Here is a 27,501-nt window from a genome sequence, read left to right as displayed (position 1 = left end):
ACAAATAAAATAAAGCGCAGAGAGAGAAAATCAACGCCGATATTTTTACGTGGTTCAGCACCAAGCCTACGTCCATGCCTTAGCACCAAGCTAAGGATTTTACAATCCACTAAAATACTCCTTCATCGGCAGAGCAAGCCTTACAACTCGAGAACAAATCCCTACACTTAGGAATAAATCCCTACCGTGCTCACCAAGAGCCTTCACCAAGCGGTTCACGAAGAACCTTCACAATGGTTCACAAAGAACCTTAAGATGATTACAATGAAAATGCTCCTTAATTGAGCAAATATCAAGTACAAAGCAAACCTCACACTTAATCTCTCAAGGAATGAATCATACAAGATAAGTGAGCAAGAAAGATGAGCACTTGTGAATATAAACTAAATGCAAAGTGTCAGGTTTTGGATTCAAAGATGTTTTTCACTAAATGTTTGTAATAATAATCAAAACCATGTCTAAACAAGTTTAAGAACTTGTATTTATGGGAAAAAAATGGGCAACTAGCCGTTTTATGACCGTTAGGGGTTTTATTAAAAAACTATTTTGAAAACTAGTCGTTTTTCACCCGTTGATGTTTTGTCACCATCCCAAACCGTCGACGTTTTTTTTGGGCTCTCTGAAGCCATCGACGATTTCCTACATACGTCGACAATTACCGCAAATAAGAAAAAGTCGTCAACATGAAAGTTGTGGGATTTTTTTATTAACTTTTCATAAACACCAAGTGTAGAGACCCAAAAAATTTAATTAATGAAAGTAATAAAAGAAAAGAAATGAAAGAGAAGGAAAAGGAAAAATGGGGGATCAGCAGGGGTTTGTCGACAAATCAATGGTCTTCGTCGACAAATGTCCCTCTAGGTCTCATCGATGAAGTACACGTGTCTTGTCGACGAGAAGACACCGAGATTCAGGGAATTTCAGGTTTGTCGACGAACCAGCTTCTTCATCGATGAAGTGCCTATATGGGATTGTCGACGAATCACTTGAATTCGTAGACGAACGCCGACCTATAAATAGGCAAACCCTCATTTTTAGAGTGAATCTCTCTCTCCTCTCTTTCTCTACCCTACGATTTTCCTTCTCTCTTTCTTCGATTTTGACTTTGTTAAAGTCCGCTTTGACGATCAGGAACCGCCATGAGGTTCGTGGGGAGATTCTCTACAACTTAATTGGAGCGGATTGTTGGTTTGGATTTCTTGGGCACCACCCTGAAATTAGGATAAGTGAAGTATTTTAGGGTTTAATGGGATATTTGAAGTATTCGGAACCTAGGAAGTGCCAAATGAGAATTGTTTTGGGAATTAAGTTGATTAATTTGGGGAAAAGTGAGTTTCAAGCTTTTGAACTGCGAACGCCATGGAGTGTAGGATCTAGGGTGTTAGTGGACCTCTCAATAAGACAGGTAAGGGGAATAGTTTATAGCAATATTTTGAGAACTACTAGTTGAGTTAATACGTGAAAAATGAGAATATGATATTTTGCCTAAAAATATTATAATACGAATATCATATAAAATTGTGTGGCATATGAGTAATACCGAATTATGATGTTTTGGGATTTGAATATATGAAATGATGAATTATGTTATATCAATGCATATTTTACTGTAAAGTGATGGACTGTGAAATATGAATATAGAAATGTTTTTTATGATAAAAGGGGAAATATGAATGACGATATGTTTTATCGAGAAATGCGGAAATACACGAAATAAGATATATATACTACTATGAGAATGGAATGTGTATTGAAAGGATGGGAAAGAAACAGAAAATGATGAGAATACAGAAATTTGCTATATACCATTATGAGATGAGATATGAATACTGAAATGTGGATATGAAAATGTGAATATTGCAATGTGAATACTGCAATGAGAATGTTGAAATGTGAACACTAAAATGTGAATATGGAAATATGAATATTGCAATGTGAATATTGGAATATGAGTATTGCAATGTGAATACTGCAATATAAAATGTAAATACTGGAATATGAGTATTGCAATGTGAATACTGCAATGTGAATGTTGAAATGTGAATACTAGAAATGTGAATATTGCAATAAGAATACCGCAATGTGAATAATGAAATGTGATAATGAGAACTCTGATGGACGATTGTTGATAATGAGCACAGTACCGATGCTAGCGGATGATAAGTGCAACCACACGGTCTCATGGAGAGTGTGGCATGGCAGTTGAAAGAGCCAATGAGAAGGGTAGTTTTGCCCCCTGAAGTATGGACCAGGGTTAGGTAGGCCATTCGTACTACAGATGGGTATATGGATTGTTTATTTTGATCTAATCGGGTAGGCCAACCGCGGTTTAGATCCAGCGTTCAGGCTGCACAACCTCGACCATGGGGGGAAGCTTGGCGTGGAGAATATCCTCAGGGTAGCCATGAGTTACAAACACGCATGTATTGGTTTCCGAGGACACTCATGTGCTAGATGATAAAATGGAAATGAAAGAGAAAAGAAAGAGTGTGAGTTTAATAACATAAATAAATAAGGTGAAGTAAAACTCTCCTCCTGAGGGCTTACTGAATAAGGTGAGTGTCCTGATAAGTATCAGTTGTAGCCGTATTCAAGTTAATTGGGCAAGGTTACAAACGATATCAGAGTAGAGGGGGGCTACATGTATTGGCGTGAAATCTCCCCTATCCTCGGAAACTTTCACTGTTAAATATGCGTTGCATGTGAATGGGTTGAAAAATGGAATTAAAGCTTATAAAAGCTTGTGTTATATATATATATGATTATGAGTATAATTGGTATATTTTTCTCAGATGGTATTGTCACTGAAGTGGGTATATTATGATATAACGAAACTCATACTACCACACACTATAAATAATTTATTCCGTCTTACTGAGATATGTCTCACCCAAATATCTAAATATTTCAAGGAAGCGTGAGAGACCAGGAGATAGAGCTCCGAGATAGAGGGGAGTTGGTACCCTATAGATAGGGTGAGTGTATTGAGCTAAGGATGTATGATTATGAAATTAGGAATAGCTTCCCAAGAGGAGGGGTGAATTGGCTTTTAAATTTTTTTTTTTAATCCTTAATTTCTTTTAATATTTAACCAATTCTTAAACTTGTTTATCTATTTTGTCAATCAAACAAGAACTTGGTTTCTTTTAAACAATCAACAAGACAACTAATAAAACATTCAATCTTCAACCACACAAATAATTAAACTAATCAAGCCAATCAACCACAATGCTCAAACCAACAACCAATTTGATTGCCAAATATAAATTCACTTAAGCACTATTAGATTGATGGAAACATTCACGATTAGTATATCTAACTTTCAACTTTTATGTTGTGTTCAGCCCTGTGGTAAATATAAGTTTGAACAAAGCCCTGTATATTTGAAATTTCTTGTTCAATAGGATGTTCAATATAAAATCCAATAACTCTTTCCAAACTTCAGCATTCAAATAAACTCTTAAGTTAATTTAACTTTGGGATGTTTAGCCAAGTAACGTACTCCCGTATGGTTTCCGCAAAGAATGGTTCAACCAACGTACTCCCTTTCAGTTTCCGCAACCCAAATCAAAATCAAACTTTAAGGTTTACTTGATTTCCAAATATACATAGTTTATATAATTTTCAAATTTAAACCATCCACGCAACTTAAATATGTACTGAAAATAAAGAATAGGGAAAGAGAGAGTGAGACGGAGATTTTTACGAAGTTCGGCTTATACCCAGCCTACATCATCGCCTTTGGAAAACCACCAAAGGATTCACTAAACCTGTTTCGTTGACGGGTGGAACAAAACCTTTACAAGCGATACCCCACGCTCAAACACTCCTTCACTAGGTTAGAGCCTGCCTCGCCAAACGATGTCCCCTCGTTCGGTCACTCCTTTAGGATAGAGCCCGCCTCTCTAAACAATATCCCTTTGCTTAGCCAATGATCCAAACAATCCTTAGAATGTCAAAGAACTACAAGAAACAAGATATAATATGCGTACAAATATACTCTCACAAAGAGCAAGTTAGCACAAGTTCAGCACTCTATACTTCAATGTAAAATATCAATATGAAATAGAATGAAGCTTAAGTGTAGAATTCACCAATATCCTTCTTAGATGAGGATTAGCAGTAGGAATTCATAGAAGGAAGGATTAGTACTTCAGAATATCTCAGTAAAAGAGATTTGCAATGAGTGAACAATAGAGCTTTGGAAGAACAAGAGTGCTTTCAGCTTCTAAAACAAAATTTTCAATTCATGGTTTTGTTTTGATTTGGAAAACCATGTATTTATAGGCAATTAGACTTGTTTCCATGTTGCTAAAGTTTCCTTGGAGTGTTTCCCAAGTTTTTAGAAAGTTTGGAGCCCAAGCAATATAAGTTTGAATTTAAAAACTTTTGAAAAATATGCCCGTTAACAGTGTTTAGATGACTGAAGAGTCGAGTTTAGTCATCTGAAGTTCCTGAGACCCTTTAAAAAATGAACTGGACATAGGGTCAGGTGACCGAAGATAGGGTTTAGATGACCGAAGAGTTGAGTTCAGATGATTGAAGTCCAGGTTCAGTTATCTGAACAGCTACTGCCTGTTTCTATTTCTTCCCAGAAAATCTTTAGACATCTGAGCTTATTCTTCAGACGTCTGAAGTAATTCTTCAGACATCTGAACATGAAGTTCAGTCATCTGAAGTTATAACTTCAGTTATCTGAACAGACAAAAAGCTGCTGAAAACATTTTCCATAAAAAATGATTTGCTCTCTTAATCAAAACTTGTTTTAATAATCCTAAATAGGTTTTTAAGTCTTCATAATCTCTTGGAAAAGCTTCAAAACGTATTTCAATCCATATTTAACTTTGAAATACTTACAATGGATTTCCTAAAAAAATTATATGCCATGCTTGAAATCATTCTCATTCTTTTTGCTTTTGAAGTTTGACAACATTTGGAATAACTCTTTTTGGTGCTTTTCATTCCAAAAATGATTCTAACCTTTTTAAAATAATTTTTAACCTTACAAAAATATTTTTCAAGTATTTTAAAAGGTATCTAGGTCCAAGAAGTTAACTTAAGAGCTTCATAATATTTCAAACGATATTTAAACATTAAAGTACTTACATAAAGACTTCTAAGACTTGACATTCTAAACACTCAAGTCTTCATGCTTGCTTTGACTCTTTCTTGGTCTTCAAGCTTTAATATTCTCTGGGCTTTCTCACTTTGCTTTTCTTTGGCTCTTTTGGCTTTAACATTCCTTGGCTTTCAACAAATCATTCATGTCCTCATATTCTTCAAGTTTTAATATAACATCTTTAAATCCATGCTTTGATCTTTAAATCCATGCTTTGACTCTTTTAAGCTTCATTTGATCCGTGTGAGCACTTTGACCTTGCTTTCTTATATATGAACCTTGAGACAACATTACTCACAAATATGTTTAAATTCCACTTGTTTGTTAGCTCAAAATAAGATAACAAGATTTTAAGCCTTGTAAGGCCAACAGATTCCCCTAGAGTTTTGGTTGATTTTGAGGATGTGTTAGATATGTATGTATATATGTATATGGATGTTTAGTACTCTGATTATTTGTATTCTAGAAGGTATGTATATATGGTCTTCTGTTGTTAGGGTTGTTTGTATATTACTATTTACCCGGTACCCACTCCGGGTCGGGTTATGCTAAATGGTATCAGAGTTTTGATGTGGCAGATGTTTTAGTATTATTGGTTAATATTTATTATTTAATGAAGAAAAAAAATGATATGAAAATCGGGGCCTCATAGCTTGGTATCAGAGCTTAGGTTGCTAGATTCTGTAGACTTTAGTAAACAGCGGAATACAATACCAAAGTATATGAATGAATTTTATGAGGAGAATAGGGGATGTGTAGGTTGAGATATGAGTCAGTTATTATTAGAGGATGGGATTGGAGTTTAGGGTTCTATTTTGTGACCCAGAGGAAGGAAATTTCGTGATTGTTTCTGTAGTTTTTATGGGGTGACGACTTCAAGAAAACTATAGTAAACTATCGTCGATTCTTGTTTCTGAGTGGTAGGACTGAATCTTAAATTGGGATTAATAATATTGGAAATGGATGATTGTTGGTAGGCCGCCAAGGCTTGGGTCCTTAACTATCAAAAATAATATTTATAAATCTAACTATCCCAAGTTTAGTAGAAAATGGGTAAGTCGGGTATCGATCCACAGGGACTTGAAGCATAGTTAGTAACCACTTCCAAGTTAGTTTATTATGATCTTGTTATGAAAAAGAAGTAAAAGGTGATCTTTTGAAATGGTGGTTGTTTCTAACTGCTGGGAAAGCAAGTAAATCTATACTACTGGAAAACAAGTAAATTTATAAGTTATCCTACTCCTACAAAGTGATACTATGGTCCAATTAGACGCTGGACGTCATGTTTTTATCTGCGTTCATCTAGAATTCCATAGAAGTACTAACCTGAGTGGGCCAAAGCGGGAGAGAGGCGATCGAGGACACAGGGTAGCAAGGGTGCACCAACCGTCCGGAGCATAGTCAAAAAACAAAGTATACCCTGTCTTAATGATGAATGAACACCTCTGCGGTTCCGTAGTTGACTATTTCCCTCTGACTAATATGTAGAAGTGCTTATCGTTATCTGTAATCCTTCATCAAACACACAACATGTAAATGAAAAGTAGTAAATGAAAGCATGTAAATGAAAGCAAGAGTAAAAAGATAATCCCTTTATTATTCAGAATGTCTATCACTAATGCCAGGAATTACAAAAGGAGTGATTGTGTAATATACACGGATAGCACATGAACGCCGCCGATTGTCATGGGCCGACGATCACTTCATGCACACATCGAAACACGAATTGAAAACTATGCTACTCCAAATATATTTTGGCTCTTAATGACATCTTAAGTCTGTCACTAACCTAAGAGAGGCCAAAAAGGAACCCAGAGCTTGTGTTCATAGAGAATACTTATAGGCTCTAGGATTTATAGAGTTTGTTTTACAATTTAGGAAGTTTGCAGCAAATCTCGCGCAGAAGATCTTCGCTGTTGACCAAATTGCCCCTTTATCATTCTTGTACGCGCCCTGCTCAAGACTTACGGGAAGTCAGGGATTCGAATCTCCAATGCCTTTGACTTCATCGTGCCTCAGGGTCTTGATAGTCGAGTTGATGGTTGAGACTTGTAGTATCTTGATTTTCAGGAAATCTCAGTATCTTGACATAGTCGCCCCTGAAGTTCTCTTGGTCGAACATGTCATTGAGACTCTCAGTACTTCTGAAGTTTAGTTCTATCTTAGCATCTCAACGTGGTTGCCCCCGTCGGTCACTTGGTCGAGCACTTGGTCAAACCTTGCAGCATTCTGATCTCGGTCTGAACCTTGGAGTTTGCAATGGAAGACTAAGTCGCCCCTGTGATTTGCTGGTCACGCTACATGGTCAAGCATCATCTTCTTTCCCATTTATGTTTTGAAGCTTCTGGAGCTTGGCTAAATGCTTAAATTCGAGCTTTGAATCTTGCAAATTCTCCTTGGCCTCTTGTAATGCTTAACTCCATGGTTTTGTCCTGTTTTTCCTGAAAAGACAAACAAACCTTGCTTAGCTTTGAACAATGATAACTCAGGGTAAATATATAATAATGTGAGGATAAGCATAGGTAAATGAGGGTCTAAAATCATATATTTTAGGGACTCATCAATTGTAGAGGAATATTTTATGAGTTTAGTTTGCTGAGGGTGTTGGTGATGTTAAGATGATAGAGTTCAAAGACTATTTTATATCATTTTTAGGATGGAGTTTGGAAGTAACAGTGCACATGCTAGAGGTGATAATGTAGGGCCTTCCGGTATGGATGGCGGAGACCCTGATGTAGTACTATGTAGTGTCACCCAGTAGGTGATGGTGGAGATGGCTAGAGGTTCAGGGGAGTGGAGCTGCACGATTAAGCAGTTCATGCGTATGAGACCCATGTCTTTCTCTGGAGGAGCTGACCCACTCGTGGTTGAGAATTGGTTTAGGATATAGAGGACATGTTGGCAGTTCTCTCGTGTACAGATGAGCAGAAGGTGCTGTTTGCAACGTTTAAGTTGATTGGGGAAGCTAAATGCCGGTGGAGATCAATGAGACTACTAGAGGAGCAGAGACCTGACCCTGCAGCGGTGACGTGGAGCCTCTTCAGGGAGACAAGAAGATACCGAGAGTTAGCGAATTTCAGAAAATTTCAGGTTCATCGACGAAGCCTTCATAGACCGTCAATCACTTGAGCTTGTCAACAAACGCCGACCTATAAATAGGCAAACCCTTATTTTCAGCGTGAATCTCTCTCTCCTCTCATTCTATCTCTCTACCCTACGATTTTACTTCTCTCTTTCTTTGATTTTGGCTTCGTTAAAGCCTGTTTTGACAATTAGGAACCACCATGAGGTTCATGGGGAGATTCTCTACAACTTAACTGGAGTGAATTGTTGGTTTCGAGTTCTTGGGCATGACTCCAAAATTAGGGTAAGTGAAGTATTTTAGGGTTTAATGGGCTATTTGAAGTATTCGAAACCTAAGAAGTGCTAAATGAGAATTATTCTTGGAATTGAGTTGATTAATTTGGGGAAATGTGAATTTTAGGCTTTTGAGCTGCGAATGCCGTGGAGCGTAGGATCTAGGGTGTTAGTGGACCTCTCAGTAAGCCAGGTAAGGAAAATAAATTATAGCAGTATTTTAAGAACTATTGGTTGAATTAATACGTGAAAAATGAGAATATGATATTTTGCCTAAAAATATTATAATACGAATATTAGATAAAATTGTGTGGCATATGAGTAATACCAAATTATGATGTTTTGGGATTTGAATATATGAAATGATGAATTATGTTATGTCAATGCGTACTTTACTGTAAAGAGATGGAATGTGAAATATGAATATAGAAATGTTTTCTATGATAAAAGGGGAAATATGAATGACGATATGTTTTATCGAGAAATGTGGAAATACACGAAATGAGATACATATACAACTATGAGAATGGAATGTGTATTAAAAAGATGGGAAAGAAACAGAAAATGATGAGAATACTGAAATGTGATATATACAATTATGAGATGAGATATGAATACTGAAATGTGGATATGAAAATGTGAATATTGCAATGTGAATGCTGCAATGAGAATGTTGAAATGTGAACACTGAAATGTGAATATAAAAATATGAATATTATAATGGGAATACTGCAATATGAAATGTGAATACTAGAATATGAGTATTGCAATGTGAATGTTGAAATGTGAATACTAGAAATGTGAAAATTGCAATGAGAATACCGCAATGTGAATAATGAAATGTGATAATGAGAACCCTGATGGACGATTGTTGATAATGAGCATGGTACCGATGCTAGCGGATGATAAGTGCAACCACACGGTCTTGTGGAGAGTGTGGCATGGTAGTTGAATGAGCTAGTGAGAAGGGTAGTTTTGCCCCTGGAGTCCAGACTAGGGTTAGGCAGGCCATTCATACTACAGATGGGTATATGGATTGTTTATTTTGATTTAATCAGGTTGACCGACTGCAGTTTAGATCCAGCCTTCGGGCCACACAACCTTGACCATGGGGGGAAGCATGGCGTGGAGAATATCCTTAGGGCAACCATGAGTTACAGATGCGCATGCATTTGTTACCAAAGACACTCATGTGCTAGATGATGAAATGGAAATGAAAGAGAAAAGAAAGAGTGTGAGTTTAATAACATAATTAAATAAGGTGAAGTAAAACTCTCTACCTGAGGGCATACTAAGTAAGGTGAGTGCCCTGATAAGTATCATTTTTAGCCGTACTCAAGTTGATCGGGCAAGGTTACAAACGATATCAGAGAAGAGGGGAGTTACATGTATGGATGTGTAATCTCTCCTATCCTCGGGAACTTTATATCTATATGATTATGAGTATAATTGGTATATTTTTCTTAGATGGTATTATCACCGAAATGGGTATACTATGATATAACGAAACTCATACTGCCACACACTGTAAATAATTTATTCCGTCGTACTAAGATATGTCTTACTCAAATATCTAAATATTTTAGGCAACCATAACAGACCAAGAGATAGAGCTCTGAGATAGAGGGGAGTTGGTACCCTAATAGACATGGTGAGTGTATTGAGCTAGGGATGTATGATTCCCCTAGAGTTTTGGTTGATTTTTAGGATGTGTTAGATATGTATGTATATATGTATATGGATGTTTAGTACTCTGAATATTTGTATTCTTGATGGTATGTATATATGGTCTTCCGCTATTAGGGTTGTTTGTATGACATGTTACCCGGTACCCACTTCGGGTTTTGTCATGCTAAATTGTATTAGAGTTTTGACGTGGCCGATGTTTGAGCATTATTGATTAATACTTATTATTTAATGAAGAAAAAAATGGTATGAAAATCGGGACGTCACAACAAAATCGTCCCATTTAGACTTTTCTAGCAAATGTTATGTCCCAAATATCAAAAAGTGTTCAGGACTCGAAGCTGTACTACGTTAAACAACGATTGATCGATTTTTCCTTGTAAAACAACCTTTTGATGACTTAAAACATTCTTGGACAAAAGTATATGAAATATATTAAGTCTAATAAAGTTTAATACTTGTCCAAATGAGTTTCCCCTTGAATATAATATATCTTGTTAATAAAAATACATTTGAAAAATCATTTTGATATTTTATATACTTCTATGTCCTTTATTGAAAGTATACTTTACTTTCTTTGAACCCTTAGGACATAAAACTCATTTTGATAAAACTGAGACCAAGTATGAAAATGATTATGAAACCAAGATGTTGAAAACTTATCCCTTTGGAAAACATAATTGAGTTTAGTATTCATTTGAAAAACGCTTTGATTTATATTTGAAAACTATAAATGTGAGTTTGTGACTTAAGTGAAAACCTATAAACTCAAGTGTCCTAATATGCATATGCAATTTTGCTCAACTCTTGCTTAGAGATCATGCAAGAATCAAAACCGCAAGAGTTACAAAGTACACTATCTCAAACACACACCCATTACATATAATTAAACAAAAAGCTTCCTTTGGTTGTGCTTGAGTCCTTTTCGAGTGAGTGTCCATTTGATCTTCCTATTCGAATGTCAACTCGGTCCGATCTTTACCTTTGGTCTAGTGCTTAATATAAGTGTACCTGTACTAACATGATATGCAAATATGGAGGAACGCTCAGAACAACATATAGGTTAATATCATCAAAACATATAAACCATGATAGTATAACCACCAAGGCTAGCATTCTCCCCTTTTTTGATTATGTCTAGCCTATTGAGAATCTACTTAATCTTTGCATTTGTATTTATGATTACCGTAACTTAACATGCAAAGATAAGCTTACCTAAAACCACTAATGGGTTGTTATCATCAAAACAAGACAATTAAACTCACGTAATCTCTAAGGCTAACATTTTGGAAATTATTTTAAAAACTAGCCGTTTTTTGCCCGTTGGTGTTCTGTCATCGTCCCAAACCGTGGACAGTTTTTTTGGGCTCTCTGAACTCATTGACGATTTCCTACATACATCAACGATTACGTTAAATTAGAAAAAGAAATCAACATGAAAGTTTTGGGCTGTTGTCTTAGTTTCCATAGACACCAAGATCGTCCTATTTGGACTTTTCTAGCAAAAGTTATACCCCAAATACCAAAAAGTGTTCAGGACTCGAGGCTGCACTATGTTAAACGACAATTGCTCGATTTTTCCTTGTCAAAAAGCCTTTTAATGACTTAAAACATTCTTGGACAAAAGTATATGAAATATATTAAGTCTAATAAAGTTTAATACTTGTCCAAATGAGTTTTCCCTTGAATATAAGATATCTTGTTAATACAAATTCATTTGAAAAATCATTTTGATTTCTTATATACTTGTACGTCCTTTATTGAAAATATACTTTAATTTCTTTGAATCCTTAGGAAAAAAAACTCATTTTGATAAAATCGAGACCAAGTATGAAAATGATTATGAAACCAAGATGTTGAAAGCTTGTCCCTTTGGAAAACAGAATTGAATTTAAGATTCATTTAACAAACTCTTTGTTTTATATTTGAAAACTATAAATGTGAGTTTGTGACTTAAGTGAAAACCTATAAACTCAAGTGTCCTAATATGCATATGCAATTTTGCCCAACTCTTACTCAGAAATCATGCAAGAATAAAAACCGCAAGAGTAACAAAATATACTACCTCAAACACACACCCATTACATATATTTAAACAAAAAGCTTCCTTTGGTTGTGCTTGAGTCCTTTCTGAGTGAGTGTCCATTTGATCTTCTTATTCGAACGTCAATTCGGTCTGATCTTTACCTTTGATCTAGTACTTAATGTATGTGTACTTGCACTAATATGATCTGCAAAGATGGAATAACATTAGGAACGACATATGGGCTAATATCATCAAAACATATAAACCATGATAGTGTAGCATCCAAGGCTAACACTCTCTCTCCTAACTTTTCTCTCTCTCTCTCTCTCTCCCTCTCCCCTTTCTCCCTCTCCCTCTCCCACTTTCCTTCTTTCTTCTCTTCTTTCCCTTTTCCCCTTTCCTCTCTAAATCTCATAGGCCTCCTCTACTTCTAGGTAAGCTTCTCTCTCTCTCTCTCTCTCTACCTTGCTTTTCCATTTCTCTTCATCTTAGTGTGTGCTAGTGTGTGTAGACTGTGTGTGAGTGTGTGTGTGTGTGTGTGTGTGTTTCAATGTTCGTGTATACGTGTTAGCCATGTATGTACGAGTGTGTGAGTCATGCACATGCATGCATAATGTGTGAAAAACATATGTGAGTGTGTGTGTGTGTGTGTGATGGGTGTTATATATGCATGAGAAGGCATGCATAAATGAACGCATATGCATGTGCATGAATACATGAAAGGCATGGATGTATGTATGTATGTATGTATGTATGCAAAGTTATGCATTATGATGTATAAATGCATGTATGCATGTTGGATGCACGATTATGATATATACATGAGCATATGCATAGATAAATGTATGAATGTACGGCATGGATGCATAAATGCATGATGTTATGTGTATGTATGTGGTTATGCATGTGGGCATGTGCATGTATGGATACATGCATGTACATGTGACGTGCATGGATGGGTATGCATATACATGTACACATGATGCTTATACATAAGCATGTAAGAATGATATGATGATGTATGTATAGGTATGGTGTGTTGTATGTGTAGCATGTATACATGATGATGTATGAAGGCATGCATATTGGATGTATAATACATATGTATGTATGGATGCATTTAAGCATGTGGTTGAATGGGTATATATATGTACGTGTATATATATAGAGTATATGCATGGGTTTATGGCATGATGTATGTGTATGCACGTATGTATGATGATGTGTGAAGGAATGCATGATGGATGTATAACACATATGTATGTATGGATGTAGGTGAGCATGTTGCATGTATGTATGATGATGTATAAATTGAAGGCATTCATGATGGATGTGTAACATGTATGTATGGATGGATGCATGTGACATGTGATTGAATGGGTAGGTATCTGTATTTGTATATATGTATAGTATATGCAATTGGTTTTTGTATTTACCTTACATATATATATATGTGTATACCTAATATTTATATCTATTATTATATATAGTATTAGGGGAGTAGTATATATATTATTATATACCAATATATATGTATGTATAGGTATGTATATTAATATATATATTAGTGTTTATGTTATTGTTATTATTATTATTATTATGTATGTGTATATATATATATATAGACACACACACACATGTATGGATATGTACTAAGGTTATTAGTGGTGGTTTAGTCATTAGTAGTGATGATTTCAAATTAGTCACCAAAACGACAATGACTAATACTTATTAGTAACGAATTTTAAAAATTGTCACTAATAATGGAATATTAGTGACGGTTTTATTTTGTCACCAAAAGCCTCAGATCGTCAGTATAAATTCTACATTTTCTCAACTGAAAATCGTCACTAAAACCCAAGTATTAGTGACAGTTTTCAAACCGTCACTAAAAGTGGTACTATCTTACCTGTGTAACTATTAACGGTTTGAAAACTATCACTACTACTTTGTAGGGGTATTATTAGTGACGGTTTTTGAAACCGCCACTAATACTTTGTAGTGGTGTTATTAGTGACGGTTTTGAAACCGTCGCTAATACTTTAAAATAAATATATATTTTTTTGAATTCATTCATTAATTCCTATAAAAACCTACAATTACATTTTAACATACATAATATTAAACCAGAATTACTAAAAAATTCATAAATTATTCAAAATTCAAATACAAATTGTTCAAAGTTCAAATACAAATACAAATTCAAATTAAAATACAAAAATTCATTTTGTTCAAATAACAAAAAAATTTAAAAAAAAAAATTGAAAAGTTGCATCCTATTGTAGTGCTTGGTATCATCTTGATGTTGTGGCAGCCGCAAACCCTACAAATTAAAAATTATACAAAAAATTAGTATGTGATTTTTTAAAATATATGTATACGTACTAAAAGTAAAAATGATTTGATAGCAAAATGACTGGATATTTTGACATAGTTAAAAAAAAATGATATAATTTTAAATAACTAAGTTTGATCATTGGAAATTGACCCCACTCGGTTTAGATCTCGTATGCCCGACTCGGACACCTGAGTGCTAAAACTCACTAAGTTTGCTAAGTTTGTTTGTATTCTAACTTTACTTTTAAGTGGGCAAAAAGCTTTTAGAGAGGATTTTTTGGACACTGTCAGTTTCGGCACATCCAGCTCAATGTGATAGATGTGTCGGGACTGACCCCACTCGATTTAGACCTCATATGACCGACTTGGACACCTAAGTGCCAAAATCCACTAAGTTTGCTAAGTTTGTTTGTATTCTAACTTTGCTTCTAAGTGGGTAAAAAGCTCCTGTGGAGAAGTTTTTGGGCACCGTTAGCTCCGACATGTCTAGTTCAATGTGACAGACGTGTCGGAACTGACCCCATTCAGTTTGGACCTCGTATGCCCGAATTGGACACCTTAGTGCTTAAAATCAACTAAGTTAACTAAATTCGTCTCTAAGCGCATAATTTTAGATCGTGGACGAATTTTTGGGCATCGTTAGGTCCAACACATAAAGCTCAATGTAATGAACATGTTAGGACTGACCCCACTCGGTTTGGACCTCGTATGCCCAACTTGGACACTTAAGTGCTAAAATCCACTAAGTTTACTAAATTTGTTTGTATTCTTACTTTACTTATAAGTGCATAAAAAGCTCCCGGGGAGAGAATTTTTTGGACACTATCAGCTCCGGCACCTCCAACTTAATGTGACGAACGTGTCAGGAGTGACCCTACTCGGTTTGGACCTCGGATGCCTGACTTGGACACCTGAGTGCTAAAATCCAAAAGTTTTCTAAGTTTGTTTGTATTCTAACTTTACTTCAAAGTGGGCAAAAAGCTTATGGAGAGGAGTTTTTGGGGACAATTAGCTCCAGCACGTCCAGGTCAATGTGATGGATGTGTCGGGACTAACCTTATTCAGTTTGGACCTTGTATGCCCGAATTGGACATCGGAGTGCTTAAAATCAACTAAGTTTACTAAGTTAGCCTCTAAGCACATAACTTTCAATCGAGGAGGAATTTTTGGGCATCATCAGCTCCGACACGTCAAGCTTAATGTCACAGACGTGTTGGGACTAACCCCACTCGGTTTAGACCTCATATGCCCGACATGGACACTTGAGAGCTAAAATCCACTAAGTTTGCTAAGTTTGTTTGTATTCTAACTTTACTTCTAAGTGGACAAAAAGCCCCCGAGGAGGAGTTTTCGGGCACCGTTAGTTTCGAAACGTCCAGCTCAATGTGACGGATGTGTCAGAACTGACCCCATTTAGTTTGGACCTCGTATGCCCAAATTGGATACTTGAGTGCTTAAAATCAACTAACTTTACTACGTTGGTCTCTAAGCGCATAATTTTCAATCAGGGAGGAGTTTTTGGGCACCGTTAGCTCCGGCACATCGAGCTCAATGTCACGAACATGTTGGGACTGACTCCACTCAGTTTGAACCTTGTATGCCCAACTTGGATACCTGAGTGCTAAAATCTATTAAGTTTGCTAAATTTATTTGTATTCTAACTTTACTTATGAATGGGCAAAAAGCTCCCGAGGTGGAGTTTTTGGGCACCGTTAGCTCTGACACGTCCATTCCAATGTCACGGATGTTTCGGGACTGACGACACTCGGTTTGCACACATTAATTTGAAATCATGACTTATTCCGAGAAAATACCGCTGAAAACATACAACAAAATATTCTCAATCTCTTGCTCTTAGAAAAAGAGACAGTATGAGTTTGTTGTGAGGATTTCATTAGTTATGATTTGTTAAATAGGGAGATGATTATGTCGAATTATTCATATCATAGGCATGAAGAGGTGGTCTTCCATCCATTTGTTCTTCAAAATTAAAGATTTATAAAGGAAGTAATGGGTCATGAACCATAAATCTAGTTTGGTGGCGTGTTAAATATGGCAGGAAGAGAAGAATTTGACAATGAATTTTGGGTTAATTTGTTTTTCTCTATCCCATCCTTTTGAGAAAAAATGGGTTAATATATATATATATATATATATATATATATATGCATAATTTCTTCTCTTTTTTTTTTCCTAATTTTTCGATCCTCTATATTTTGTTAGAATAAGTTAAAGGGTATGTGTACTTAGCTTCCTTACCTTATGCAGGGTTTGCAAAATAATTAAGTAAACATGTAACGACCTGCCTATTTTGACCATATACATATATTCATATTTATTTATTTATTTTCTCACTTAACAACGTATATAATAACTCTGATATCCTGCTAAACTGATATAGTTGTGATCAACCCGGACCCATGGGTACTGGAGATATACCTGTCATACATCTCTGATACTTAAGTAGTAGAAAACATAAATTACATACATGCCATAAAACATTGGACACAATACCAGAGTTCTACTGAAACTGTCATATATATACAATCATCCACAAAAGGACCAAAAAGTACCCTAGGGTCATAACCCAAAAACCAATCTAACCCAAGCTCAACTACTTACCCTTCTGATAGGGTAGTTCGGTCAACCTCTACTGCTATGGAGCTCTATCCGCCCTTCTATTTGGATTTCTTGAAATGTTTGTAATGCTGGGGTGAGACCCCTCTCAGTCAGGGAGATAAAATAATATCAGTGTGTGGCAACATGAGTTTTATCATGCTTAAACATGATCTGTACAAACTGGTTGTATAAATTCTAAGTAAAACATAGTTCATCATATCATAATTAATAACGTACTAAATTTTGTAATAATGAAAACATCTTCTATAACTGTACAATACTAAAATAATACCTAGGATGGATAGCTAGCTGATGTCATATCTTACCCCCACAAGACTAGGTTGTGCAGCTCGTAGGAGGGACCTAGCAATGGCTGGCCGACCACGCTAAGTCAAACATATGTTTGTAAGTACGATGGGCTTGCCCCACCTGGTTCGGACTGCCAGGGGGACACCTGCACTACACTAAAGCCACATCGCCTACCATCTCCCACACTCTATCTGAGATGTGTGGTAGCACTAACATAAACTTATACTTGAACTTGATCTTATAGCTACGGCATCGTACTCTAAAATCTAGACTAAACCATCCAGGTTCTGATAACATAAGGTACATTTCATAATACTGGTACATAACTGTTTCATATTTCAAAGTAATATCTGACATAACATGCATAATTACGGCATCTGCACTAACTTATAAGTCACGACATCTGTGCCGGTTATATCATAACATATAAATTACGGCATCTGCGGCGGTTATATCATAACATATAAATCACGGCATCTACACCGACCATATCATAACATACTGAACATGAAATTTCTGCACCATTTAACATAATATTCTCAACCATAGTTCATGTACTGTTTTTATGGTTTTTCTGAAAACAATCGTAACATGCTTATTCTGGAAAAATCATATTATTCTGATATAACATAATTTTCATGGAAATTTAAACTCATACCACACAAATGTGAGTAATACTCTAAACATACAATCTAATCTGAAATCATATTTTCTGATAAAATGTATTAAATCTATTATCTTGTTCAACAACAGTATTTTCAAACATTATACCATATCATACATAATTTCTGAAAATAAATGTTGTATATTAATAAATAATTTTATGAAAAATGCTGACTTAATTTATCCCCTTACTTGATTTACTGAGAAGCTAAAAAAAATCTAACCATTCCTACTCTCGTGTGTTCCTAGCTCAATACCCTAAAATTTACACTTCCCTAACAAATCAACAAACACCAGTATAATAACTTCCAACACATTCCCCTTAGTCCAGAAATACCCAATAACTTATAAAACTTAAAATAACCAACTTACCCAGACTTTGGGATGATACTCAAATGCTCCAAATCAAAATTCTGATCCGGCAGTATTGGTGAGAATCTTCCTAGGAGTAACGTGGTGACTTTCGATTGTCAAACCGGCGAGAATTGAAGCTAAAAATCTAGAGAGAAGTTAGGGAGAGTCAAATTATAGAGAGAGAGAGAGAGAGAGAGAGAGAGGTTACATGCAAAAATTCTTGCTTAATCCCGAGTTTGGCATATTTATAGAGTGCTGCCTTGTTGACGAGAAACGTGGCCTCATCGACGAACCCAAAAAGGAGGTTCATAGACGATATCATAACCTTCTTCAATGAGCTTTAGGCCCTAAAATCAGCCCTCTCAATATCTTTTCATCGACGAGACACCTGTCCATGTAGATGTGCCAAAGAAGATTGTTCGTCGATGAACGCTTTGCATTCGTTAGAGCGTTCATCAACGAGACCCTGCCGAGCCCCCCTCTGGAAATTCCAATTCTCTCCTTCCTTTTATTATTTAATTGCTATAATTCTCCAGGTCTCTACATTCTCCCCTCCTCATAAATTTTGTCCTCGAAATTTGCTATATGTGCTATACACCATCCCCTAAGGAAAAATTGGCTACTTATTTTATTACTTACCCTCACTTATGGTGGAGAAATATTGTGGTTACGTATACGGTGCTGTGATTTTACAATAACTGAACAAAATTCTCCCGTAAACAACCAAAATAGAAACTAATACATGTACTGATTAACCTGCAAAAGAAACGTCACTCACTTACTAGAAAAATTAAACTAATACATCTACTTGTCAAACGCTAAGGCACCCAAACCCGAGTTAAATTTCTGGTGAACCGACTTTTAAGAAAAATTAGTTTAACAATCAAACTCAAGTGGGTTAACAAATGGTAAATCAATATTGGGTTCTTTTTAGGGATAACTGGTTGGCCAAAGATGGCCATCTATCATTCGATCAAAACATGATTAGCGGATTGACATGAGATTCATGGAACCAACATATATTTTGCTGAGGCTTTCAAAACTTCTTCACAGTATTTGAACTCATGGAGTGACGAACATTATTTCATCTTCCTTTACTTCCGTCTCTTAGCTTGAATTTTTCTCTAACATCTGCTTTTGGTTCATGAATGCTAGTATTTTTTTTTCCTTATCTTAGCATGAAACACGAATAAACAAAATTTTGGACATTGAACTCTCAATGCTAGTGATATACGAAAATGCATAATTTCATTTCATTGATAGAAAAAGGAAATTTTTGAGACAAAAGCATTAATAAATTGCAACAAAATAAAGAAGAAAACAAAAGAAAACAAAAGCATCCCTGAAGGGGGCGAACGATCAAAAGCTTGCCACTTGTATTTCTCTGTTTCCATGGTCAAAAGGTAAACCCATTTATTCAGACTATATGTGGAATATCTCTAGTTTAAAACTTGTTGTACTTCTTTAACTGATCTGAACTTCAAAATATTCTTTTAACGTTGCACAATAGGCTCCTCCACGTCAGTTGCCAGTAGACCCAAATCTCTTAAGGTTTGTACTTTATGCTTGAAATGCCAAAATTTCTCGATTGAATGACCTATTGCCCCAGAATGATACTCGCATCGAGCATTTGGGTCGTACCACCTTGGGAAAGGGGATTGCAGCAACAATCCTGGTACTGGTGCAACCATTTGAATTGCCACCAATTGCGGGAACAATTCTGCATAAGTCATCAGAATAGGTTGAACTTATTTTCTCTTTCTTTCCATCAGGGGGCTCCCTCCCGTGTCCTGAACATTCAGCTGCCTTGTAACAGGCTTAGGTCCGAAGGAAACTGCTTGGGGTTGCGCACCTGAATGCACTATCTGATGGACTGTGGGGTTGTAAGAAAAGTTTTTATTTGTCCACCGGGTTTTACCCTCTTGGTAATGATGCCCTTGAATCATTTGTGCTTCCTTGTCTTTCTTCCTCTTACTCGGATCAGTTTCGGCGTCACCACTTTTGGTTCTTCCGACTTTGATGACCGTTTCAATTCTCTCTCTAGTAGAAACAATATCCATAAAGTCATGGGGGGTTGCCCCTAGGAGATGTCCAAAGTAAGGATCTTTCAATGTATTCACGAATAAGGAGATAACCTCCTTATCTTCCACCGGAGGGCTCACTTGGATGGACATATCCCTCAATCTATATGCATATTGTCTGAATGTTTCGTTAGGTTTCATTTGCATGCTTTGTAGGGTCATGCGATCAGGTGCCATTTCTATCACGTGGCGGTATTGAGCTATGAAGGAATTTTCCAGATCTTTCCAAGTACGAATTCGAGCTCAATCCTGCTGAATGTACCATCTGATAGCCGCTCCAGTCAAGCTATCTTGAAAGCAATGCATCATCAACCTCTCATCATCGATGTGTGTTGCCATCTTCTGGCAATAAAGGCGCAAATGGGTCCGAGGACAGTGGGTTCCATTGAATTTTCAAAATTTGGCATCTTGAATTTTGGTGGCAGAGTGACCTTTGGCACTAGGCAAAGGTCATTAGGGTCAACGGAGTCGAATGTATTATACCCTTCAATTGATTTCAAGCGCTCCTCCAATACGTCATAATGACGCTTAGACTCAGATTTATTTATCCCCATGTCAGGAGTTACTAACGGGGAAGTTCCTGCAACTGGAAACCCCTGTGCTGACACAGTTGGGATGAATGGAGGTATATTTGGCATTGGATCCCCCATGATGCTCGGTGGTGGAGCTGATGTTTGTCCATGATTTAGGGTGAACCCTGGAGGATGAGTGGGTCCGTATCTATCTCAGGATCATTTTGTACCGCTTTTTCTTTGCTCATCAATAATTCCAGAATTTTGCTCAGTTTCTTAGTCAATTCTTCCTGTCCTTGTTCTATGCCCAGGACCCTATTTTCTAGTTGTTCACTCATTTCCCTTGCCTTTCGCCTAGTATTGTACGGGTGCGTAGTGGTCTCAATATTGCTTTCAATTATTCAGGCAGCTTCTTTCCTTGAGAGAGCTGTGGAACTTTCTTTTTAGAACCGAATGCATGATTATGTAATGCATGAATGTGTGAGTATTTAATGCATGACCATGGGATGTAATAGGTGTTTATGCATGGATCTAACTAGTGCACTTATACATACAAACAAAGATATGAACAAACATGTAGCCTATCCTGCATGGCTATGCATGAAATGAAGTGCATGAATGCGATGTAACCTAAATGACTACTTTGCCAAAATTCTAGAAAAATTCCACTAATGAAATATTTCATGACCATTGATGGGCGAAAATTTCAGTTGAAATCTTCTCTCAACTGTTTCTTTCTTTATTGATGGTCCATGTACCTTAGATCCTACGAAGGATCAGGTTATGATCTGATTTTGGGGTTGACCTAGGCTAATCAATCCATTGGATTTGTTCAATGCGGGCTTGTGGACTTTAATGTGTACTTGGACCTCAAGTATTTTAAAATGTGGGCTTCAAGTTATTTTATGATGGGATCATGCCCTAGTTTAAAAGGACTTGGGCTTGGATTGCTTAGAAAACGTTGGCCTGAATTTTGTAGGTAACAGGGCCAAGGCCCACTTTTGAAATCTAGGTTTGACCCTTTTGAAAATTAGGCTTGGGCCGAGTTTTTGCTTAGGAAAAGGTAGAGCCCAAGTTTGTTTTTAAAGAATTGGACCAAAGTTATTTGAAAAGTGTTGGGCCGACCCATATTTTAAAATGCTTGGGTCAAGTTCTTCATTCTTTGAAAGGATGGGTCATGGTCTCATTATTGGGTTTTTTTAGAATACTGGCTAAGTAGTATATAAGTCTAAAATGGATGCAAAATGTATGATATAATACAAAGTATCTCACAATATATATACAACATACTATACATGGAGAAAGATGTGGCTCATGTCCCAACCCAAGGTAGGTACACCTATTTTATAGGGTTTCTTCATAACTCTATCCTAGTTAAGGGAAAACTATGGACAAGTACGTGTGGGTAGCCTCTAATCCCTATTGACAAAAAGGTCCCCAGTTTGAAATTTCATCCTCCCCCATAGGGGTCCGGACAAAACTCGCACTGAGCGGGGTGGTTCGCGGGTCCCATCAAGCTTAAGCTACAAAGGGACAGACACTATTACATCCCTATCTAATCTTAGCAGGTAAAGTTCGGGTCTAGAGCGTGAAAGAGTGTGAATTCAATTTTTAACCTAATCCCGCTACCCCCACATTTATTCACATGCTATTAAAAATATGGAAATAAGATATCTACAATCAATATATTTATTCAAAAGGTATGGAAACACAATATCTGCAATTAATATGTTTATTCAAAAAATTTGAAAACAAAATATTTTTAGTTAATATGCTTAAAAAAAATATGGAAACAAAATATTTACGATTAGTATACAAAATATCTATAATTAATATGCTTATTCAAAATATCTACAATTAATATGCTTTATTCAGAATATTTGGTAACAAAATATCTACAATTAATAATAAAAAAAATTAGCAAACAAAATATTTTAAATTAATTAAGGTTGTTTGTAAATTATGGAAATATAATATTTACAATTAATCAAGGTTATTTACAAATTATAATATTCACAAAAATAAGGAGTAATTAAAAGATTTATTAAATTTGAATTTGGGATAATTTCGAATTAATTATTGGCTCGACTCTCTAATGTCCCTAGCGGAGACGTCAAGCTGTCGCGACGTCCCGGAGCGCGTGTGCCCCGGGCGGCGAAATAAAAATCAATTTTAATTTTCAAGGAAAAATAGGGAATGTCGGAGTCGCCACTAACCTTTTAGTGTGGCTAGAACACATGATTACTACCTCGTTAGGGGTAGAATGGGTCTACGTTACCAGAGTTGGGGTCGGGAGTTTGGTTACGCGAGGGGAAGGTACGAGCACCCCTTATGTGCCCGTTCTTATGAACGGTACCTACTTAATTTAGAATTATCCCTAAGTTAATCTAAAAAGTCTTTAAAATTACTCTAGTAAATTTATTAATACAAGTGCAAAGTGAATAAAAAAAATAAATAAATAAGTAAATAAATAATACAAAAATATACGTAAAATCTAAATATTTACATATTCCCTCAGAACTAAAGGTACGTGAAACCCGAAGGCTCATACCCCAGCATTAAAATCATAGGGATAATACACACGAAAATAAATAATGAAAATAAATACCGCAATACATAATACAAAATACAAAATACAAATACACCAAATAAGCAAAAATACTAAGAATATGTAATAAAAAAAGTAATAATAATAGTATTAATAATAATATATCACATTAATGACAACACGTACATAAAACATATTACTATAATAATAACCCTATAATAATAATGTCATATTAATAATATAATGCAATATTATAATAGTAACATATAGGAACAATATCATAATAACACTACATAAATAATAATTTCATAGTAATTGTATAACAACACATCACAATAATATCGTAATACCAATAAAAATAACCTTAAATATATAACATGGAAACACATAAAGCCCTAAAATTAATATGTAAATATACAATAATATATATGGAAACAAATCAATCCTAAAAGTAATGTACCAAATGCAATAATAAGTATGGGAGCAACTAATGCAATTATGGAGACAAATCAACCCTAAAACTAATATGCAAAATGCAAAATAATAAATATGGAAATAATTGAAATTATGGAGACATATCGACTTGAAAACTAACATATAAATATACAATAATAAATATGGAAAACAACTAATGAAATTATGAAACAATCCAATCCTACAATTAATGTGTAAGCTATACAATATGGAGACAAATCAATTCTAAAATTAGTACACAAGTCATATGGAAACAATTAAGCCCTAAACATGGAAACTAATAAAAAAATCTTAAACATGCTTAAATAATAACATGACATAATTACAATCATAAATGATGATGATCAAAAACCCTAAACACTATGTAAATAATAAACATGGTGAAAGAAAAAAAAATGAACATATAATCAATAAGTATTACAATAATAATAATAAATACATGACAATTAGGGAAAAGAGAAAAAAAGAAAAAAAACAAACTTTAACAACATTAGGCAATATCAAATACCACTCACACATATACCAGAAAAACTTAAGTTTTAAATATTAGAACCCACATGTAAACATTTTAATAATAATACAAGATAAATATATATAATAAAAAAATAGAAATTCTATAACGAAGACAACATGAACATAATATTGATAAATATGTATAATAGCAATAATAATGACCATATACAAAACCAAATACCATAGACACCTACCCTTAAATATTAACTTCTAAACAAAATAAAAAAAACGTATATATCTATATGTATATATGCCTACAAAAATAAACAACCATTTTAGTGTCCCAAAATATACCAAAAGAAACAAAAATAAATAAATAAATAAATAAATAAAAATAAAATAAAATGCATGTGTGTGACCGTGTGAGTGTGCGTGTGCTCTGTTTGTGTACAGTGTGTGTGCGTGCGTGTGTGTGTGCAGTGTGTATAGGGGGAGGCAGGAGACTCACCGTGGGAGATGGAGACGGCAGCTCTGTGATGGTCGGAGATAATCAGGTAGCGGCTGGAGTTGATGATGGCTGGTCGGAGATGAGCAGGAGCCTCGGGATGAAAGATAGAGACAGAGGTCTCCGGTGCTGTCTGGTGTGTGGAGGACGATGGCGATGGTGTATGGCGGGAAGCGACGGTGTTAGCAGAGTTCAAGGCCGTACTGCTATGGTGCTGCAGCAGCGACGACGAGTGGGAGCAGCCAGAGAAGACGAGTCCGGAGAAGATGACGGTGAGGACGGTTGAGTTGCTCCTGCTGTGTGTTACGGTGTCTCTGGTAGTGAGGACGCGAGAGTTGATGACGAAGCTGGAAAAGACGCGTCTCCGGTGGTCTGGTAAAGGTCGGTGACATGTTTGGCAGTGGTGGTACTCGGATAGAGTGGACGGGAGGTGGTTCACGGAGAGAAGACTAAGGGAGAGAGCGGAGGAAGGAGAGGGAGGGAGAGAGGATGGAGCCAGGAACAGAAAAGAGTTAGGGTGCGCAGGATCTAAGAAAAATGGAAGCTTGTTCTTTTTTTTTGCTCTGCTTTCTTGCGCCCCCGCCGTGTCTCTGTGTGTGAGTTCCCCCTCCTTTTATAAAAAGATTTGGAAAACCTTAGCCTCTGCTCCTCTCCTTTTCTGTTTTAGTTCCTTTTTTTTTATTTTTCTTCTTTGTCTCCTTTTTTGTACCTTTATTGTAATAAAATATATGGGAATAATAATAATACTAATATGGTAATAATAATAATAATATAATAATAATAATAATAATGATAATAATGTAATAATAATAATTAGGTTTGAAATTAATGATAATACTAATAAAGATGGAAATAGTAAAAATAATTATAGTAAGATAATAATAAGAATGATACAAATAATAAAAATAGTAATAATAAAGTAACAATAATAAAATAATAACAATAACAATAACGATAATGAAAATTTAAAAATAATAATGAAAATAATAATAGTAAAATAGTAATAATAATAATTATATTTATAGGTAAAGATAATAATAATAACAATGATAATAATAATAATAATGATAATAATAATAATAATAAAGTAAGATAATAAAAATAATTATAATAATAGTAAAGATGATAATAAAGATAATAGAAATAATAATAATAATAACAACAACTTTTGTTATATTGGGTTTGGGAAAAAATGAGGTGTCTACAGCCTTCACCCGCTGTCACGTCAAACAATGCTCTACTAATTCGCCTATCTTCCTCTTTATGCAGCTCCACCAGAATGATTCTTGAAGATCCCGATACATTTTAGTGCTGCCAGGATGCACAGTGTATAGGGATCTGTGAGTCACCTCTAAAATCGTCCTTATGATATCCACATCTGCAGGCACGCCTAACCTGGTACAGAACCTCAGAGCTCCATCGTCTGAAATACTAAATTTCTCTCTCTATTTATCCTGCACTTTAGCTATCAACTCCACTAATTCTGTGTCATCCTTCTAAGCAGCTTTAATCCTCTCCTGCAGACTAGGCTGTACCATCAAGTTGGCAATAAATGCCTGAGGAACACTCTCTACTAGCTCCACACCGTGTCTCTCCAAGTCCATCTGGATCAGGTGTTGAATTACTGCTGCTAACCATGCCGCTCCCCCTGATTTCTGGCTCAGGGCATCAGCCACCACATTCGTCTTCCCTGGATGGTAGCTGATGGTGCAGTCATAATCCTTAATAAGTTCCAGTCATCTCCTCTGCCTCATATTCAACACCTTTTACATGAAGAAGTACTTTAAACTCTTATGGTCTTAAAATATAACATCTCTCTCCGTATAGATAATGCCTCCAAATTTTCAATAGATGAACCACTACAACTAACTCTAGATCATTGGTAGGATAATTCTTTTCATATTCTTTCAATTGTTTAGAGGCATATTCTACAACTCTACCCTACTGCATCAACACACATCCGAGCCCTTTTAAGGACGTGTCACTATAGATCACATAACCATCACCTCCTGATGGAATGATCAACATTGGCGTAGTGACGAGCATCTGCTTCAATTCTTGGAAGCTCTGCTCATAATCGCCATTCCATTCAAACCTGACACTCTTCCTAGTTAGTTGCGTCAAAGGCCCTGACAATCCTGAGAATCCCTCTACAAACCGACGGTAATATCCTGCCAGTCCTAAGAAACTCCTGATTTCCTCAACATTCCTCGACTTGACCCAATTCACCACTGCCTCTATCTTACTGGGATCTACTGAAATTCCATCCCTTGATATAACTTGCCTAAAAAACGCAACTTTCTCTAACCAGAATTCACATTTGCTAAACTTGACATACAATTCCTTTTCTCTGAGCTTTTGAAGTACTAGCTTTAAGTGCATCTCATGCTTCTCAAAACTCTTCGAGTAGACCAGTATGTCATCAATGAAAATCACAACGAATTGGTCTAAATAGTGA

The sequence above is a fragment of the Malania oleifera genome, chromosome 10 (genome assembly GCF_029873635.1).
Source record: "Malania oleifera isolate guangnan ecotype guangnan chromosome 10, ASM2987363v1, whole genome shotgun sequence".
NCBI lineage: Eukaryota > Viridiplantae > Streptophyta > Magnoliopsida > Santalales > Ximeniaceae > Malania > Malania oleifera.
Note: the sequence above shows the minus strand (reverse complement) of the source record.